Source organism: Trachurus japonicus, chromosome 3 (genome assembly GCF_045865225.1).
Source record: "Trachurus japonicus isolate A0001 chromosome 3, Traja_1.0".
NCBI classification, from domain to species: Eukaryota; Metazoa; Chordata; class Actinopteri; order Carangiformes; family Carangidae; genus Trachurus; species Trachurus japonicus.
This window is the reverse complement of record NC_140909.1, coordinates 39,775,748-39,790,527: the sequence shown is the minus strand read 5'-3', so window position 1 is coordinate 39,790,527 and position 14,780 is coordinate 39,775,748.

The window sequence follows — 14,780 nt, the reverse complement described above, 5'->3', positions numbered from 1 at the left end:
TGAAACGCATTGTTCGCCCCTCCTGTTTTTACTTAATAAATCTTGTCTATCATATGCTCTAGTGTGAGCTGGAAGTTTTTTGATTTGTTTGATTTTTTACTGAGATTTATCCTGGCACCTAAGAAGAAGCACTTAGCTGCTGTGCATGAGACTTACAAACTTAACTTTTTATAACAATTTATACATTGTTATTCATTAAATAGGCCTAAGTGCCATTTTATTAACCACACACACACATACTCTGCTTGCCAGTTCTCCGAGGCTGTAGTTCCCCTACATGCCAGTGTGCATGGAAGCTGCTGCTGAAAAGAGCTAATCACAATTTCAATGAGAGCAATTAGGAATTGCTAAAAGGAGGAGGAGAGAAAACATGAAGAGCTCTCAACGTGAACAAAGATCAGAATGAAGGAGGAAAGAAGAGGTCCTTCAAACCAACTGTAAATAGCTGCTGAGTGAAGACAATTTGAAGGAAGCTTGTGTTTGCTCTATGCTTTTACAGTATGCGGCCAAACAAAGGCAAAGTCTAAATGGGTTCGACTGGAATAGAAAATGTTCTGAACCTTCTTCCATGCTGTATTGAAGCTGTCCTCTTTCATGCCTTTCATGAGTCATTCAGGATGCTGTGGTCCCTTCTCAGAAGGTTCCTGTGGGCTACTTTGAATCCACTTCATGCAGCAGGAATACATTGGTACCCTTACAGTGAATGTAGTGTAGCTACTTCATTGTTATTATAGATTGCACTTGAGCAAAAAAAACAAAACAAAACCCACAATGCAACTACTATATACGATTTAAGTTTCAGGGGAAATTCACCAGGGCTGACAACACTAACACCACCTACAGCCTACTGTGTTCAGTAGACACAGTATTAGATACAAAATAGACAGTTAAACCCATCAGACCACAAAGTCTATCAGAGAGCTAGATTAAAACCTGAGTTATCAGAATCAGAATCAGATTTATTGGCCAGCATGTTTACACACACAGGAACTTGTTTTGGCACATTTTGTCTTACAGACAAGAACAAGACGTACAATATACATTTTATTTGTACATATATTAATTATTTGTATATGTCGTCTTGTTCTTCTGAGTTACAATGAAAAGTTGCCTAATGCCTATGCTTTGGAACGTTAAACTTTGTGGTAAAAGTCAGACATTATTTCAGAAGCAGCTTCTTCGTAGTGCTGAACAGCACAACCTTATTACAGTATACAGCGGGGAAAATAAGTATTGAACACGTCAACATTTTTCACAGAAAATATATTTCTAATAGAGCTATTGACATGAAATTTTCACCAGATGTCGGCATCAACCCAAGTAATGCACACATACAAAGAAATCCGAACATTAATGTCCATAAATTAAGATATGTGTAATAAAGTGAAATGACACAGGGAATAAGTATTGAACACATGAAGAAAAGGAGGGGCAAAAAGGTATGGAAAGCCAAGAAAGCAGCTGGAGTTTGTCAGTATTTAGAATGTAATCCTGTCTCCTATCAGTGCAAAGTAATATCTGCTGGTTTAGTCCCGATTGATGCCTTAAAAAAAGTTTCTCACCACCAAGGTGTCAGACAAGAAGAATTGCATGATGGCCAATAGCAAAGAGCTGTCTAAGAGCTGTCTAAAGACCTACGCAACCAAAGATTTCAGACAGAAGAGTCAAAACAATAATCAGAAGGGTTCCCTAACAGTCCAGGACCACTGGTGGATGTCTTCAGAAAGACCTGGAATCAGCAGGTAGGCAGTTGTTTCAGAGAAAACAATAAGTAATGCACTCAACCGCCATGGCCTCCATGTCTTGCATGGTGTGCGTGCATGGAGGCCATGGCGGTTGAGTGCATTACTTATTGTTTTCTTTGAAACAACTGTACCTGCTGATTCCATCTTTCTGAAGCTCTCCACCAGTGGTCCTGGACTGTTAGGGAACCCTTCTGATTATTGTTTTGACTCTTCTGTCTGAAATCTTTGGTTGCGTAGGTCTTTAGACAGCTCTTAGACAGCTCTTTGCTATTGGCCATCATGCAATTCTTCTTGTCTGACACCTTGGTGGTGAGAAACTTTTTTTTAAGGCATCAATCGGGACTAAACCAGCAGATATTACTTTGCACTGATAGGAGACAGGATTACATTCTAAATACTGACAAACTCCAGCTGCTTTCTTGGCTTTCCATACCTTTTTGCCCCTCCTTTTCTTCATGTGTTCAATACTTCTTCCCTGTGTCATTTCACTTTATTACACATAACTTAATTTATGGACATTAATGTTCGGATTTCTTTGTATGTGTGCATCACTTGGGTTGATGCCGACATCTGGTGAAAATTTCATGTCAATAGCTCTATTAGAAATATATTTTCTGAGAAAAATGTTGACGTGTTCAATACTTATTTCCCCCGCTGTATGCTCTGTTTTATTGGGGGTAGAGACAGAAATGTCAGAGTTGGGTTGTGTATCTCAGAACCTTGACCAATGAAACAGAGGTGAAATATGCAGGATTTTGTTTTGTTTTGTTTTGGATGAACTGGGACATTCAATGTTTCATTTTTCCTAAACTAAGAGAATTACTTGAGGGTGTTGCATAGAACCTCTCAAAAAAATTATTTAATCAAGGAAATAGATTATTTGCAGCTAGATGATAGGAAATATCTTGACTGAAATTTCACCATCATGGGTAGAAAAAAGGAAAGGAATATCTTATTTCTTATTTGATCATAAAGATCTTTCAGCATAAAAACCACAAAGCAATCATTAAACTCATTAAACACTTCTGGACAAATCATAAAGTGACCACTGATCAAATCTGTGATGTAAAATCAATCAGTCACCCGGCAGTGCACCACTCCAGTTGTTTCCTTTCTTTGGTCATTTTCTTTTTCTTTCTTTCTTTTTTTTGAACATTGTCTTTATTGGATTTTTCCACATTAAAGACAAGTATTTGAGGAACACATTGTGAACATATTTTCCAACCCAAGCCCCCCTCCCACACCCTCACCCCATTTCCCATACCTTGGACATTTTCCAAGTTAATGCATTAACTGACCTAATGGGATACTTTAAGTTTTTAGTTTTTTACTAAAGAGTTAAAAACATTTGTAACTAGTAAAATCAGCCTTGTAGTCATAGGCCAAAACCTTATAAGGGATAGTCCAGCTTTTTTGTGGGGTTTTATGAGGTACAAATGGCCATTAAGTATACTATCTGCAGTAGAAAGGTCTCTGCTCTGAGAAACACCGGCGCATCGTGCTGCACTGACACACAGACAGTAAATGGCTGTCAATGAGGGACAAGTAATCAGCCATTTGGATCAGTGGTGTGGAGGTGTGGATACAACCCCCACTTAAAAAAAACAAACTATCCCTTTAAGGCTCCCGTAAGTCACAATGTGTAGAAAGTACTGAATCTTGCCAAATAGTGAGCCTGCGTCAGTGTATTGTGTAATAACTTGTCAATAACTGTTTATTTATGATTTACAAAATGTTAACAACCAAATTAATAAGAAAATTGGTGTGTGGTGACTGTTCTCCACAGCCACCTGTGCACACCTTTCTGGGGTTACAAGTACATTTTTTTATTTTCTTAATCAAAAAGTAAAAATAGCTGATTATAGTTGTGTAGCCCTGGACTTCATTAAGCCTACACACCAGAGACCTGTGTACATTAAATGAGAGGATTACTGTGGTTTCTCTGTGGCTGGCCGGGGGCAGGGAGCTGCAGGGACACAGCTGAATCAGGGGATTTCTGTACTACTGTACCTGTGCTGCTTCTGGCAAGAAGGTGAAGTGCTTTCACCACAAAATGAAGTCTTGATAAAATGGTGCAGCTAACAGCTGGTTGTGGCAACAGGAGGGGGACGAAGACCCTCAGAAAGAGCCTCTTTGTTTTCCCGGCGTTCGGCACAAGGTGGCCGAGTGTCACAAAGCTGACCCCTGATCGCTGCTTGTCTTCTGGACCGAGCAATAAGATAAAGAGTTCCTTGACAAAACCCAGTGGAAAGGAGCCAGCGTCAGCTCCTGGAATGTCTTCTCATTTCCTGGAGGACAAATATGTTTCATTCATCTCGCAACAATTATGTACAGTGACAGTAAATTTTCAATTTGAGCATCTGGCTCTCTAGAACTTTGTGAGTTTATGGGTTTTAAAGGTCCAGTGTGTAATATTTGTCAGGGTTTATTGGCAAAATCTGACTATAAAATCTGACTATATTTTTATACGTGTATAATCGCTATAAAATAAAATCTGTTTGGTTTTCGTAGCCTTATAATTCTTCTTTTATACATATAGCAAGGGTCTTGCTTAGAGAGTGTCACCATCTTGCGCTGCCATGTTTGTACGGAATGGAAAATCCAGCCAACCAGAGAGCACGTTTCAAGAGTTTCACGTTCATAAATTAACAATAGAACTATTGGCTAGATGTCACTGTTTTCCCCTCAATTTACACACTGGACCTTTAAAGCAATACTTAAGAACTTTTCATTTTGGTTGAGTTTGGCAGCGCCAGTGGCCCAAAGTGGTAGTGTTTTGCCAGAAGGAAGACCCCATTTCCATGAGCACTAGCGCGTAGCGCCATACATGCCTGTAAACATCCTGATCTTCCGGTTGCGTACAACAACCCGGTGCTGACCTGTTGATCTGCCTATTTTGTGATTCTACTATCAGTATCTCCTCGTTCATGGTGTCAATGGAGTGAAATGGTGTCTGAAAACCTCTGACCTGGCCGGCCTCAGCCCATACAACGTTTTCAAGGTGTAGTGTGGGAAATAAGATCCGCCGTAAGCACAGTGTATTTTATTTTGAAAATAAACCAGGTGTTTTGTTTTGTATTTTGTACACGATTTCCTGTCCCGTGCGAGCTGCTCTACTGACTTTATGTGCCGTGCTCCAGTGTCCGGTGTTGCGGAGGGCTGCCGGATGGCGTTCGCCTCAACTTCCGTCTTTTTAACGAATGGGCGGAAAGGGGGAAGTGATGTCTGCCGTAAAGCAGTCAGCACATTTGTAGTTTTTTATGTGGAAGGGTTCCTACCATCCACCTGGTAGCTGCTTAGTGCCAGTGAAGGCAATGCAGGCCCCTGCAGGCCATGACAAAGGTGTCATTCAACCTGTTGTAAGTCGATGTACCATCACAAAAGTTCTGAAAGGTTGAAAAGTTACTTAGTGTTGGTTTAAAATGATAGTTAGTTATTCTTTGACAAAGCAGAAAGAGTCTATTTAGCATTCTGAGAGATTCAAAGTGAAGTGAATTGAAGTGGAATAACACTCAAGTTGAAAACAATTTCAGTGAATATCGAGAATCTGACTTCTTTGTCAGTTAATCTGTATTAAAACATTATCTTTTCACTGCTTTGACCATTTGCTTCATTCGTTATATGATTTGTGTTCACCTGGTATAGGCTATGTTTGGGTGGCTATGTGGAACTTCAGAGTGATTGACTATCTCAGATGCAAATGTGAGATTTATATCAGAGTTTTGCAAGTTAAATTGAAGAACATCTCGTGTGTGAAAGTGATTGGGCTGTCAGCTAACAAGGAGCCACCTGTAGCCTGCAGGAGTATAGGATGTGTGGGTTGGTAGAATATCCTCAGTGTGAGTGTGTTTTCAGAGCTGCAGTTCAAAAGTGAGGGTTTGTTTGACCCAGTTGATCGGCACGGTGAAGCATCGTTATACTGATGTGCTCGTGTTTCTGTTTTCCCAAAGTAGATTCATTTTAGACCAGGAAGTCAATGTGTGAACAAGTGTGCAACAAATCAAGCTGCTGAAAATCTGTCATTGGGTTTCAATGTAGAGGTGATGTACTGTAGAGGTGTACTCCTGACTGACCACCAGAAGTAGTACTGATTTTTTCTTAAAAAATTTTTTTTTTTAAAAATCTAGATCGCTGTTAATCAGTCCAAGCCCTGGAACTGCACCTATTCAGTTTCTAGGAGCTACATTTTGTTTTTATTGTTCTGTTTTGTGTTGTGATGCTGATCAGTACTAGGGATGAATGATGCTGTTATCTGTATCTGTAAACCCCAAATGAATCTGTCTCAGTATCTGTATTTGAGTTTAAACAGTAAGGTTGGCATGCCTTCTGATTTTTTTTTTTTTTTTTGAAACAATGACTGTATCTACACGAGAACATATATCAACAAAGTACAGAAGAAGATTTAATTAAAGTATGTTGTGTTCATTCTGGCTATATGTAGAGCTCTCAGGTTATGACTTTGGACTATTGGTTAGTTATATTGTGTCAACTTGATGTTAAAGAGGAACTATGCAAAATTGTTAGCTTAACTATGCTACATTTTTACCTTAGTTAAACAGCTTTGGAGTAATTGTGATGGTTAAATCAATGACTTGTAACTAGTTCCAGGGAGAATGGAGGCTCTCTGCCTTAGCGTCTCTTGGCTGAAAACCAACTTTACAAGATCAGAGCCTCCGACCTGGTGTCCCAGCTCTCGTCTCGCCACACAAACGCACCCCGTAACCCGTAATCTCTTGTTTATGACAGATAAGACAAATATACACATCGTAACATGTGATATATAACGTTATCTACCGCTTCATGGATTGATTTCTCTTCAGCTTTGTTAACTCATTGAGTGCCAACCACGTAATTTCTCGTTTTTCGTTCCCATGCGTTGAGTGCCAAAAACGAAATTTTTCGTTTTTTGCTTTTTTTTTAAATTATGAAAATAGACACTTTAATACACATTATATGTAAATTTGGGGACTCTACGACGAGGAGAACTGAAATAGATGACGATCAAAGTCACATGACAGCTCATGATCTAGAAGTTTTTATCATAACTCAGCTTCTGCAAATGGAGTTCTGCATGCAGATGCAGCGCAGCTGCTCCGCTCTCACCTGCGCTGCTGCTCCAGCTGCTCCAGAAGCTCAGAGCAGAAACAGGAAGCTCTCAGCCCACTGTCCCGCCCGGTCTTCATCTGGAGCAACACCGTGTCCTCCCCAAAGTCCTCCCGCGGTAAAATCTGATGGTCTCTGGACCAAAGCAGACCGCCGTCACCGACCCGTACCACAGAAGGACCGCGACCACCGGCGGGACCGGTGTTCCCGAGCCGCTGTGGCCGACAGACCCTCACGTTCCGCGGCGAGAGGCTGTGACACGGCACGGTGCATCTGTGTTATTGTTGCGCCCCCCCCCCTCCCCCGATGGTGGTTTTGTGAATAGAGCCCTTTGATCCAGAAATGCGAGTGTCAGAAGAACGACAGGCACAAACAGAGCAGCTTTCATAAAAGACGCTCTAACTCCTTTTCTAGAAAAAAATTAATAGCGCTGCAGCTGCATTTACTGTGCGCCCCTGTCTGTATGTGAACCTGTGTCTGTCTATTTGCGGGCAGAGATGAGAGATGGTGTTTTTTTAATAATCATGCTAGCGTTTCACCATCTCTCATCTCCGCCAGTCAGCCTCTCAACCTGCCGCCTCTCTCGCGTGCGGGCGCACCGCACGTAAACACACGTGAGGAAAACAAAAAAAAAAAACTGTTTTTTTTTGTTAGTGGGAAACACTGATCAAGCTGTGCGTACGCACAACTCTCCGCAATATTCCATTGATAAATCACACCGGACCCAAGAATGGTGCGGACATGAACACACCTCATATTCCACTCCCAGAATGCCTCAGCACAACCATATATGGTCAGCACGTGCATAATTAAGTAGCCATGTGCGCTCTGTGGAGCGGCAACAAAGTAATAACAAAGACAACGGGCGGAGAGCGTGATTCACCCGGAATGATGCTTCGGTGGACCTGCCCTCGCTTTTGAGGTCGGTTGTGAGAAAAATGCCTGCTGTCCAGACAACTGTGTTTTTTTAAATATACTTTTTTGTTGTTGTACTTCATCACACGATCGACCCACACTGTAATGAGGAGGACACGTAATGAGCACCCCTGATGTAATGGGGTCCTCGCCAGTGGGCGGCGCCGGTGTCCTCACCTGGGGAGGTTATTTAGGTAGGCAGGTAACAGGTTCCGCTCTCTCTGTTCCTCTGCTGGGTCATTGCTACTGAACACACTAACGCGGCCAGCGCAAGGGGGCAGTTGTCGGTCTGAGAAGTGAAGCTCACTTCCGCGTTCAAAAAACTGCAATCCCCTCGGATTCCTCTGGGGGCTGGTGTCAGAAGGGAGCATTCCCCATAGACCCCCGTGTTAAAATCGCCGACTTTACATCCTCAGTAAACATGTTAAAAGCCTGGTGTCAGAACGTTTTTTCGTCTCAATCGATAGTTTCTACCCCCGCACACACTCTGAGGGGGGTGAATTTTTTTTAACTCTACAGTTTTACTGTTATTAGGTTAAAACTCTAGCCAATCAGGGCGCGGAAACGTTGAGTGACAGGTCCGAGCAGCTCCGTGGACAGCTGCTTCAAGGCCAGTGGGCGGGTTCTCGGCCGGCCAATCCAACATGGCGCTGTCCAGGCCGCCATATTTGAGTCACAAAAACGACTCCCCAAAACCAATGGGTGACGTCACGGACGCTACGTCCATTCTTTTTACAGTCTATGGGCCAGCGTGAGGGGACGCCAGGCTTTTCTCAGTAGCCGCTGAATTTAAAAAATCAGGTATACAAACTTTTATTGACAAATGTAGTTAATAATTAATCACTGTTTATGCGCATGCCGTACGGCAGGTTAATTGTCTGTTTACTGTGTTGATTCCTTCAGAATCCGGACAATTGTGGCTCAAACCCAGGGACACGGGTCCTCAAAAGTAGGCTACAGAGTTATATGTGTGTCTTATACAGTGTTGTATGAGGGTTTATGCAAATTCATTCATGAACGTAGAGTGTAATATGTTTTTTCTTGTAATTAGTTTCGGCCAGTCGGCGGACGGGGACGCGCTGCTCATTGGGCTTCGTCTCACTGATTTAAAGGTACAAATACATGTATAAATAATTTTAGGAGCGTGCCTTTTGTTTATGAGTGTAAATAAGAAATGTGTTTTATGCTTACAGGAATTGTTCATTAGACAGGACTGTCGCTGTTTTTCTCCCCACATGAGTTTGTAGGGCGTACAAGGGCATATTCCACCCTTTTATTGGGTGCTGAGTAACCTATTCCTCAGTAAGCAGCTGCTTCAGACCAGACACATAGGCCTTTTTGGGGCACCTTTTTGCTGTGATTCTAAGTATCTAAGCACCTTATTCTTGTGTAATTTGAGCATGTGTGTGATGTGTATTTGGTACCATATTTTAGTAACCTTATAGAAGTGTGGTGTTTTGGTCCCTAAATACCTTGTCCTGTAATCTAGTCTGGCTGCTTGAAGTTACTGGGTCCACCATTACCAGCCCCAAATGAAATCATTCTATATTGCCCTGATACTCCTTTTACTCTGATTATTGTTAATAAAAATTGTAACTTATTTATCGACACATCACACGACACGTGACTATTCTCATGCTCTTAAGTCTTTAATGGATGTTGCAATACATAAAACACCTGGTGGTATTCCCAACTCTGATCTATTGTTACGTGATCAATTTATTGAAAATGTTCTTGATGACATGTTACGCAGGGAATTGAAACAGCGTGTTCTTCAAGAACCACACATTTCATTTGTTGGTCTGAGGGCCATTGCTATAAGAGTGGATTGAAACATCAAAACATGCGGGTAAAGGCAGGCCTAGGGCTTATTCTTGCGATGCACACTCCTCAGCAGTAGATAGTTTTGAAGTGAGCGCAAGTGCAGTTACTGCTAGACCTAGTGATGAGATTGTAGAGATCAAAGAGTGTCTTCGCAAACAACAACTCCAACTCGATACCATTATGAAACATTTCACTGCCGCGCCCTTAGAGCCAGCCCACAGAGATGTAAATCCCAGTTCAACAAAGCGGTTTCGCTTCGAAGCAGATGGTAGGCCTATTTGTCTTCGCTGTAACAAAACAGGTCATATTGCAAGATTCTGTAGGGTTAATCTAACTGTCCCCAAAGCTCAGGAAGCTGGGGTACACAGCCAGTTAGGGGGAAGGGGCTCTGACTTTCAGCCGTCGGAAAACTAGAGCCCTCTGGCGCCGTGGGCCAGGCACCAGAAAAGGGTTCTGCGGGCTCACCTGAAGATATGATGGATGATTCTTCTCGGCTGGTGGGAGCATGCCCAGTTGTAGAGGTCAGTATAGGGGATGTCATAGTCCCCTGCCTTCTAGATACTGGTTCCATGGTCACCACAGTTAGAGAAAGCTTCTTCGAGAGACATTTCAAGTCGAAGGGAGGAGGCCAGCTGAAAAAATGTCATTGGTTACGTCTTAAGGCCGCTAATAGGTTAAAAATCCCCTATAAGGGGTATATGGAGCTTGATGTCACTATTCTGGGCAGAGTCCTGCCGAGAATGGGTGTGTTGGTTGTAGAAGACCCCCCATGTGAACATGCTAATTCACACCAACAAGCCGTGCCTGCCCTCCTAGGAATGAACATCATTGGTCGCTGTTACCACCTGCTCTTTGAACAGTTTGGCCCACATCTTTTTCAGTCCCCTAATCTTCAAACTGCTGATAAAGGATGGAGAGAGACGCTCTCCACGTGTCAACGTATTGAAGCTTTGAATACGCAAGGACACTTGGGTAAAGCTAAAATCTATGGCCGGGCTGTTTGTATTCCTGCAGGCTCACTCAAGTGGATTCAAACCACCTGCCCCCCTGCTGCTAACTTAACCCTCCCCTCTGTTCTTTTAGAGCCCCTGACAGCTGGAGATCACCTTCCTGCTGGTGTCCTCGTGTCTTCTGCTCTTCTTGCTGTCCACCAGGGCCAAGTTGAAATCCCCATAATCAATGTTGGCACGGAAGACGTGTGGTTACACCCTCATACACAGCTCGGTGAGTTACATGTTGTTGATCCAGTGCCTGCAGAAAGTTCAGTTCTGGTGGAAGAAATGGAGGAGCAGGGTACTGTAGCAGTAATTCAGGAAGTGACAGCAGTGAAATCTAATCCCCTCAATCTTTCCAACCTCTCCTGGCCGAACCTTTCGACTGAACAAACCCAACAAGGGCATGAGCTCTTACAGAACTATGCTTCAGTTTTTAGTAAGGGGGAGGGGGACTTGGGATGCACTGCCCTGGTGGAGCATGAGATTCCTTTAGTGGATGACGCCCCAGTGCGGCAACGTTACCGTCGACTCCCACTATCACAGTATGAACAGGTTAAAGCTCACATCCAGGAACTTTTGGACAGAGGTGTTGGTGTTGTCATTGTGGTGGTTTTTTTAAAAAAATGAAGAGATGAGGTTGTGCGTAGACTATCGGTTGCTTAATGCAAAGACAAGAAAAGATGCTTACCCCCTTCCTCGAATTGAAGAGTCCTTGGACGCTCTCACTGGTGCTCGGTGGTTTTCGACTTTGGACCTTGCAAGCGGCTACAACCAAGTGCCTATGGCAGAGAAAGATAAATCGAAAACAGCTTTTTGCACACCCTTTGGTCTTTTTGAATACAATCGCATGCCCTTTGGTTTGTGCAATGCTCCAAGTACTTTTCAACGCCTGATGGAGCGCATTTTTGGAGATCAGAGTTTTCAGTCCCTGCTTTTATACTTGGACGATATTGTCATTTTTTCTACATCTTTTGATCAACACCTTCAACGTCTTGCTTTGGTGCTATCACGTCTCAAAGAACACAATCTAAAGTTGAAGTTAGAAAAGTGTCACTGAGGTCACTTATCTGGGACATATCATTTCAGCGGCTGGCGTTGCTACCGACCCATCAAAGATAAGTGCAGTAACTGAATGGAAGCGACCGACGACATGCACAGAGCTCCAATCCTTCTTAGGCTTTGCGTCTTACTACCGTCGTTTCGTCGAGGGATTTGCAAGATACGCTGCACCGCTCCACCGGCTGGTGGCTGAAATGGGAGGCACAAAGAAAAGACGCAAAGCTCTCGGAAGTGGGATGATAGGTGACCGCTGGAGCAAGCAGTGTGAATTGGCTTTTCAGAAACTCAAAAGTTTGCTGGTGAGTGCACCTGTTCTGGGATACGCTGACTTTACCAAGCCCTTCATTCTTGAAATAGATGCTAGTCATGCAGGTCTTGGTGCTGTGTTATCCCAGGACCAGGAAGGGAAACGCAGACCAATCGCCTTTGCCAGCCGGGGCCTCAGACCTACAGAAAGGAACATGTCTAATTACAGCTCCCAAAAGCTTGAATTCCTGGCCCTTAAATGGGCAGTCACCCAAAAGTTCCGAGAGTACCTGCTGGGCAATAACTCTGTAGTGTTCACCGACAATAACCCTCTCAGCTACATGCAGTCGGCTAAACTAGGGGCGGTGGAACAGCGGTGGGCTTCAGAGCTGGCAGTGTTTGACTTTGAAATCAAGTACAGGCCAGGGCCAACTAATCGCAATGCTGATGCTCTGTCACGTCAATTACATCCTACAGACACTTTCCAGAGTACACCCCCCGCCTTCCCCGGGCTCAAAGTGCCCAAAGAAGTTCACGCCCTCATAAGAGATAAGCCCCCAGCTGCCCACACAGTCACCACTGCCTGCCACACTGTAAGTGCTCTCCCCCTAAGACTCCCAGCTGACCTTGCAACCTTGCAAACTGCAGACCCAGTCATCGGCATTTTTTTGCAGTTTTGGAAAAGGGGTAAACGCCCCACCAAGCAAGAACTTTCCAGTGTTTGCAGCAGAGTAAAAAAAACTTGTTCAGCAGTGGCCCAGAATAAAATCTAGAGAAGGTGTTCTCTATTGCCAAATGCAGACCCCAGGTGATAGAAGAGTACTCTTCCAATTACTGCTTCCTCAATGCCTGCAAACAGAGGTCCTCAAGAGCCTCCATGATGATCATGGCCACCAAGGCATTGAACGCACCACAAGTCTCGTTCGGCAGAGATGTTTCTGGCCATTCATGGGGCGGGACATCGAAAGATATTGCCGGGAGTGTCACAGATGCACATTGGCCAAAGCAGCCCCAAAAGCTCGCACATTTCGGGGTGGATTAGTAGCTTCAAAACCACTGGAAGTCATCGCTATTGATTTCACTGTGTTAGATAAAGCTAGTAATGGACAAGAGAATGTACTGGTGGTCACTGATGTGTTCTCAAAGTTTTCTCAGGTATATCCCACACCAGACCAGTGAGCTAACACCGTGGCCTGTGTGCTGACAGAAAAATGGTTCTACACGTATGGGGTACCTAAACGTATACACAGTGATCAGGGAAGGAATTTCGAAGGAGACGAATAACCATGCCATCTGAAATGGACAGTGCGAACGCTTTAATCGAACATTGCACGACCTGTTGCACACTCTCCCACAGGAGAAGAAAAGAAAATGGCAGCAATACTTACCCCATGTTCTCTACGCCTACAATACCACCGAGCACCAATCTACAGGATATTCCCCCTACGAACTCATATTTTGGCCAAAAGCCACATTTGCCAGTGGATTTCCTGCTGGGCACCTCACAGGAGGAGTTGGTGCCCAGGTCAGCACAGGATTGGGTGGATGAACATCAAAGTTGTCTGAACTCTGTCTACCTCCATGCTAAAGAACAACTTGAGCAGGCAGCAGAAAGGAGGAATAGACACCATCAACCAACTGAAACCTCTCCACTGGCCCCCGGAACCTTGGTCTACAAAAGAAGTCACCCAATGGGATGCCATAAAATACAGGACTCTTGGGATCCCACTGTTTATGTTGTGATTCAAAACTTGGATGAGGGCGGAAGAGTTTATAAAATACGCCCTAGGGATGGTGCTGGCCCTGAAAAGAACCTTCATAGGGCAGAGCTCAAAGTGCTGTCACCTCTAACCATCGTGCCAATGACCCTGACCCAGCCTCTGCCCGACCCTGGCCTGATCGAGACTCCCCCTCAACAGTCATACTTGGACAATGTGGATGACGACAGTGATCCAGAAGTTATAATCACTTTCCAGCCAGCGTGCCTGGAAGTCCAGACCCCTTCCCCAATCCCCCCTGAGCAACTTAGCTCCAGTGTCCCACCACTCTCCTTAGTGGAGGCACCAGAAATCAGACCTAGTGCACAGGCAGACACAGTAGCAACAACAGTAACTAGTACAGTGCATGAGCGCCCTAAGAGAACTACAGCGGGCCAACACTCCAACCCCTTTAACCTTCCAAGGTCAGTAAATCACACCATCGCTGTCACAGCAGCCAGGCTTCAAGGGCCCCGAGCTGCACATCACCCAGTCACTAGCACACTGTTTAGACCTTGGTATTAGTGTCACCGGGACGGTGACCTTTTAAAGTGGGGGTAAATGTAATGGGGTCCTCGCCAGCGGGCGGCGCCGTGTCCTCACCTGGGGAGGTTATTTAGGTAGGCAGGTAACAGGTTCCGCTCTCTCTGTTCCTCTGCCGGGTCATTGCTACTGAACACACTAACGCGGCCAGCGTGAGGGGACGCCAGGCTTTTCTCAGTAGCCGCTGAATTTAAAAAATCAGGTATACAAACTTTTATTGACAAATGTAGTTAATAATTAATCACTGTTTATGCGCATGTCGTACGGCAGGGTAATTGTCTGTTTACTGTGTTGATTCCTTCAGAATCCGGACAATTGTGGCTCAAACCCAGGGACACGGGTCCTCAAAAGTAGGCTACAGAGTTATATGTGAGTCTTATACAGTGTTGTATGAGGGTTTATGCAAATTCATTCATGAACGTAGAGTGTAATATGTTTTTTCTTGTAATTAGTTTCGGCCAGTCGGCGGACGGGGACGCGCTGCTCATTGGGCATCGTCTCACTGTTTTAAAGGTACAGATACATGTATAAATAATTTTAGGAGCGTGCCTTTTGTTTATGAGTGTAAATAAGAAATGTGTTTTATGCTTACA